The 6939-nt window shown below is 49.0% G+C and overlaps 1 long non-coding RNA gene across 1 annotated transcript; it reads left to right on the top strand.

Annotated features, from left to right (window-relative positions):
* Positions 1-1228: 1228 nt before the first annotated feature.
* LOC132248297 (uncharacterized) lies at positions 1229-5762 on the top strand. Its single transcript, XR_009459463.1, has 3 exons — positions 1229-1294; positions 2922-3032; positions 3670-5762. It is a non-coding gene; the product is annotated as an uncharacterized LOC132248297 (long non-coding RNA).
* The last annotated feature ends 1177 nt before the right edge of the window (positions 5763-6939 follow it).

The raw sequence follows: 6939 nt of genomic DNA, 5'->3' as shown, positions 1-6939 counted from the left end.
GGGGGGTTTTAAACCAATTTTTTTTCTTTATGAAACCAAAATTGTTTCTATTTGGAGGTTTGTGCCTGCACACACACACACACACACACAACACAACACAACACAAGGATGCTGACTAGGATGCGTGTGTGTGTACACAGCACCTAACAAAAGGATGCTGCTTGGGGAGTGTGTGTATGTGTGTGTGTATGTGCACATGCGTGCACACACAAGTCTGTGTGTGTATACGGCAACTAATACAAGGTTGCTGCCTGAGATAGGCGCTGTACACACACACACATCCGTGGCAACATCCCTGTGCATTGTGTGTGTGTGCAGCACCTATCCCAGGCAGCAAACTTGTGTTAGTTGCTGTATGCACACAGATGTGTACATGCATGTGCACACACACACACCCAGGCAGCATCCTTGTGTTAGGTGTTGTAAGCACACACACGCACACATATCCCAGGCATGTTCGGTGCTGTACATGCTACCACCCCTCCCCACTCTCCCCTCTGCCCTGGCAGCATCCTTGTGCTAGGTGCGTGCTAGGTGCTGTACACACACCCACACACACAGACCCCAGGCAGCATCCTCGTGGTGTTAGGCGCTGTACAACCCAGGGCAAGAGACGGCTCCTGCCCCGTTCCTGCCGTACAGAGAGAACGGCGCAGAGTAACCCGATTTCTGCTGTCTTCCCCTTGCCCCCAGCTGATCTTCTGCTCTGTTTCTGCTCCCTGACCTGTGCTCCCCAATGGATCTGCTGCTCCCTGCTTTATCTGGCGCCGCCTGTCCCCTCCCTTATCTTTGGCGCGCCACACAGAGCGGCACCCCTCCCACAAACCGCCCACCCCCAGAAATGCAGTATTGAGGGCGTTGTGGGGGTGCCCAAACACATGCCCACGGAGTCCACAAGCCCCTGAGCTTCTTGCACCCTTTCCCTGGGCACGAGTGCCACGCTGGGCATTTCTTTTGTCCTGTTCCTCGCCTCTCTGCCCGCACGGCTCCATCCTCTCCCCGAGGTTCACAACCCATCAGCGAGCCCGGCTGGTCCCTCAGCCCGCGGCCTGCCACGAACGCGCTCTCGGGAGCCTGCCAGCAGGCGGGATCAGCACTTTGCTTTCCAGCCCCGGGATCAGAAGAAAAATGTTTTCTGCATCAGACGCTTGAAAGACTACAGATCACCTACAAGTATTTTTATTGCAGGAGTTTTGTTCTTGTTCCGAACTGTAAATGCTTTATGTCTTCCAGGTGCCGGCGACTCGGCCGGCGATGGAGCGCCTTTCGCAGAGCCTCCAGCTGCAGCATGCAGGTGCGTGTGCATCTAGCACGCCAGGGTGAAGCTAAACAGCTGTCGGATGGGCGAGGGGGGGGCTGGAAGGGATTTGCAGGCCCGCGGAGGATGGCTGGTGATTAAACCTGAAGCAATGGGCACAGGCAGCATGGGGCTGGGTTTGAGAAGGAGAAAAGCACACAATTCAATTAAATAAGTGAGGGGAGAGGGTGATGGGTGGAAGATGACGGTGCTCTGGATGTGTAAATCAACTGCAACCTCAACAGCGTTGGCATGGAGGACGCGAGAGGAGTTGGTCAAGTAGAGACAATCCTTCGGCTCGGCTCAGAGGCGAGATGAACATAAGAGCTGCCATTGACTGGATCGGGCCTGAGGTCCATCTTGCAAGGACAGATGCAGAGAGGGAACTGGGTCTGATCGAGGTTTTTCCCCTGTTCTTCTTCCACTTGCAGTCTCCAGCCCCTAAAGTCCAGGAGACCCCCTGACCTGAAGGGCACCGTGTCGTTTTTACATGCATCTAACCAGTGCAAGGTGCATGAAGCACAATCATTCGGAGCTGGCGGCATTTGTCGGGACAGGCTTGCATCGGTGTATTTTGCTACACCTGGAGTCACTTCAGGGCATCGCACGTTAGGACAGGATGCGAAGGAGAATCCTACATGCAGCAGAGTCGCTCAGTGTAATTTAGGGAAGCAGGAAGTAGCAGCCCGGGCTGGGATCTGGGCACGGCATCAAAGGAACTGCTCAGCTGATACGATGAAAGGACAGCGGGATTCCTCGGTTGCACTGCTCAAGTTTTGGATTACATTAGAGACCTCGTTTGGAGCTATAAAATGCTGCAGACGCAGCTCTTCTTTGCAACCATGCAGACCACAACGATTAAGAGGCAACCTGTGATACCTGATGTCGAGGGCTGTGCCCAGGAGATGCAGCTATGGAAAGAAAAACTTTTCATGGAAATTAGGCAACTCCAGAATCCAGCTCTTTCTGATCCTCTTCGAACAACCAGGGCAGCAGAAATAGCATTCACAACTCTGGAATATGTGTGGTTGATCTTAAGGCTCACGTTCCTACCACCGTTCTTGGTCATAGTCTTTGGAGTAGCCTTGTTCATAGCACTGGAAAGTCCTGCAGGAATAGGCACGTCTAAACATTGCCCTTGAACTTTCAACAAACTGGACGCATCTACACGTGCACCATTACTGCGTAGTAACTGAACATTAGTGCACAGTACAGGCGCGTGTTTACACGTGTGTGCCCGTACTGCGCAGTAGCTATGGTGACTTACACTGACTTGGGAGTAAATTTGCTACCTGCATGATGCAGGTAGCAAATTTACTCCTGAGTAGTTACTGCACAGTAAGGCACATGTAGACGTCTTACTGCTCAGTAACCTTGTTCGTTAGCGGGAAGTAACTTTACTCCCAGATCAGTGCACACGCAGCATTACTGCACTGTAATGCCTACACGTGTAGATGCTGGTCTAAACAAGTACTTACTGCGCAGTAAATGCACATGTAAACATGCCCACTGTGTTTATACGTGCATTTGCTCCCTTTCTGTTCCAATCTGGCAGGAGGGTTCATGGAGACAATGAATTTTCAGCAAATGTTTAACTATGAATAATTGTATTTATCATTTCCAGTCATGCTTAAGACCCCCAAAAGAACAGATGAACCGAGGCACGGTGGGCTGAACACACATTTGCTCCAAGGAACTTCCCAGAAGAGATGGGGAATGGAAACGCGGCTCTCAGGTAATGGCGAGAGATGAGGAAGATCCACCGACAGGGAAAGCTAGACCCTCCGCTGATACAAATCAACACCATTGCTGTCTTCAGCAGATCAGTGCTGATTTATAGCAGCAGAGCATGCCGGTCTGACTTGGTAAGCATGAACACATGCCCTATCAACCCGATTCAAACTCATCCAGCCAGGCCATAAAAGCAGAGGGTGGAACTTGATAAAGACATTTCATGAGACACAAATCCTTGAAAGTTAACAAGAACGAGGTACCTAAGTCTCTTAGGCAAGCCCCGAAGTCCTACCCTACCTAATGGATCAAAATCAACCCAGCTAACTTTTGGCAACTGGCAACAAGTTCTCTTCCTGCCTCAAAACATTAGTAGTTTGGTAGCTTTTCATCCAAACTATTCACCAAAACGTCTTACAGCTGTGAGCAAGGTTTGGGTGGGTGTTGGGAAGAATTAGGAGCAACTCACGGGCAGTTAGCAGATGGGAGAAGATAGAAATGAAAAATGGGGCTCATCCTTCGGTCAGGATAAGAGCTCAGGCAGGGCTGGAAGTGCGGGACTTGCAGCTAACAACCAGACTAAAATGGAGACATCTCCACGTCTCAGGCAGACTAGAGATTTTTATCACTTTCCATTACAGATCTGTTTTCGAGGGGAAATTCATCTCTGGGCAAAACCTAATCGCATTCTGCTGTTCGCTTTGAGAACAGGTCTGAGCATGAGGTGTTGGCCTTAATCTTCGAATTTCCTGCCTTTTTTCTGGTTTTGCAGTCGTCTTATAATTAAATGTTGGTTTTCTGTATTTATACGCCGTGGCCGGGGGCCAAGACTTAAATGCTTCGCTGCATGGAAAAGGAGGGAAATACAGACTACATCTGCATCCCATGAAATATTCCAGGCTGCAGCCGGTGGAGGAAAAACGGGTTGCCCTTCAGGACCAGGGAACAGGTTCGTTTCTAAAGGTCACTTGAGAGCGACGGTCAGGAGAAGGCGGTTGCATTTGTTTCTGGTCTATAGCTGTCCTTATTGTGGAGCTTCCTACAATGCCCATTCCCGTGGAGTAGGGTTGTCCAACTGCTGGCAATTTGCAGCCCCCATGCTCCCCGCTAGCTACCACCCCCTTTTATTACTCCAGCTGCAGCAGCATCCAGGCTCTCCGGGCCCTGTCCCTGCTCCAGTGTGGGATGAGTCCATGGTATGGAGATCCTGCAGCCGGGGATGGGGGATGAGGTGCCTGCATGGTGCAGGGCAGTGGGGAGACCGTGGCCTCTGCAGATGGGGTCCTGGATGCTTACAAGTTCCCCTCTATTCTGCACTGGGGAGGCCACATCTGGAGTCCTGTGTCCAGCTGTGGGCCCCACTACAGAAAGGATGTGCACACATTGGAGAGAGTCCAGTTGTGGGCAATGAAAATGGTTGTGGGGCTGGGGGACAGGACTGGTGAGGGGAAGCTGAAGGAATTGGCCTGATTGAGTCTGCAGAAGAGAAGACCGAGGGGGGTTGAATAGCAGCTTCACCTCCCTGCAGGGGGGCTGCAAAGAGGATGGAGCTGGACTGGTCTCAGTGGGGGCAGACAACAAAGAGAAATGGTCTGAAGTTGCAGCAAGGGAAGTTGAGGTTGGATATTAGGAAAAACTCTCTCATGAGGAGGGTGGTGAAGCACTGGAACAGGCTGCCCAGAGAGGTGGTGCAATCTCCATCCTTGGAGGTGTTGAAGACCCAGGTAGACCAAGCCTTGTCTGGGATGATGCAGTTGGGGCTGGTCCTGCTTGGAGCAGGGGTTGGACTAGATGTGACCTCCCGAGCTCCCTTCCAGCCCTCCGTGTCTATGACTATAATCCTTGTTGCGCACTCCAGCTCCATGTAATCACCCCAGACGAGTAGAGAACCAGCTCCACCCTCTAATTTCAACACTGCCGGTGCGTGCCAACTCATCATGAATTATTCTCATATTGAACCCAGCATTATCCCACACGTGGTCAAGTTTGCTCAGCAACAGACATGAGGCCGGAGGATATTGTGTCCCTGTAGGTCTGTGCAGCACTTGGCAACCTCCCAGGGAAGAGGCATTCGGTGGGGCTAACTCGCAGCAGGCGAGTCACGCTCTGAATAGGGAGCGTCAGGGATGAACAGCTGGGCTTGACCCGTCTGGGATCATCTGCCACATCTGGCCAGCCTGGAGCAGAGCAGGGGACCACGTGGACTAGTGGACAGGACATTGGAGGTCCCAGATTCCAGCTTTAGGTAATCTTTGTGTCTTTGTTTTCGTCTTGCCCCAGAAAGCCTGACCCTAACATGCCTGAGCAGTGCCTAGAACAGGACCCCGAGGGGCCTTGCTCACCAGGGTGGGTTTCCAGGCATTATACATCCAAAACCATGATGCCCACAAAGAAATAACATTCAGGCACTACTGAGTTACACTCGCCTGGATTTGAACCAGGAGCGAGAGACTCCACAGCCCGTTCCCAGCGCCAGAACGATACGCCCCATTGCTTTGCATTCGTGTCTGATCAAAAGCACACATCCCCGTGATTGCACTTGTCAGGTAAAAGCTGGGAGGACTCCAGCACAGCTCTTCCTGGGCCAGAAAAACACAGATTCGAGTCAGCCAAAACAATCTGCGAATTTGCCAGTACGTGGGATTGTTTTGTCCAAAACAACTCAGAGGAAAAACAAAAAAGAGAGAGAGAGATGGGGAGGAACATTGAACTGAATCATTGCAAATAAACAGCATTTCAGCGTTTTCAAATAAAAATCAAATGTTTGTTTTGCTTTGCCCCATGGTCTGGTGGAGAGGAGAGGAGAGGGTCGGATACATTTTTAACAAGACATGGGATTGAAAAAGAAAATCATTTTAACAAGAAAAATTAAATCCCGTTCAGGATCAGCTCAGAAAGAGACATTTCTTTGGGATTTTTTTTTCTATTTGTTGGCTAACCAAATATATATATATACACACACACACACACAGCTATTATATAACACGCACACATATACACACACACCCAAACACACATAGTAAATGTCTGTGTATGTGCGTATATAGACACACACACACACACACGCATACACCTATACACACACACGCATACACACATATATACACACACACACACACATATCTATACACACATATACATCTATACACACACATCTATATATATACACATGCATGCACACACATATACATCTATATATACATACGACACACACGCACACCTATACACACGCACACACGCACACACATACATCTATACACACGCACACACACACATACATACATCTAGATATATACACGTACACACACATACACATCTATATATACACATGCACGCACACACACACACACATATACATCTATATATACACACATGCATGCACACACACACACATATGTATTGGGGGGCTTGGGGGTGTTGGTTGTAGTCGCGTTGGTCTAAGGACATATGCAGACAAGGTACTTTGGGTAAATGTGGTATCTTTTACTAGACCAACTCAAATACACACACGCACAAATACATCTATTTATCTATATATTATAACGTGCATATACATACACATATTGAGATATACACTTATGCAGACACACACGTATACACGTGCACATGCACACTCACTGTTCATTCACATAACTCTCTTGTCAGGACATTGTTTGTTCCTTGAATTCCCTGACAGTTATTCCAAACATACTGTGAGTGAAGCTTTAAGGTTTACAATACTGTTTGAGGTTTATAATGGTTTTTAATCCGTTGTTAAAACTTCAACAACAAAAAATCCTATGCTTCCAGTGCTCACGTGCAAGTCATTTCATGCAAGTACCTTAGTAAATTAGAGCTTGATTTAATACAGGGATTATTGCCTATGCATTGGGTTACAGACTGACAATTAAGGAACATATTTTTATTAGGAC

Source organism: Alligator mississippiensis, chromosome 2 (assembly GCF_030867095.1).
Source record: "Alligator mississippiensis isolate rAllMis1 chromosome 2, rAllMis1, whole genome shotgun sequence".
NCBI classification, from domain to species: domain Eukaryota; kingdom Metazoa; phylum Chordata; order Crocodylia; family Alligatoridae; genus Alligator; species Alligator mississippiensis.
This window is presented reverse-complemented; position numbering and strand designations above follow the sequence as displayed.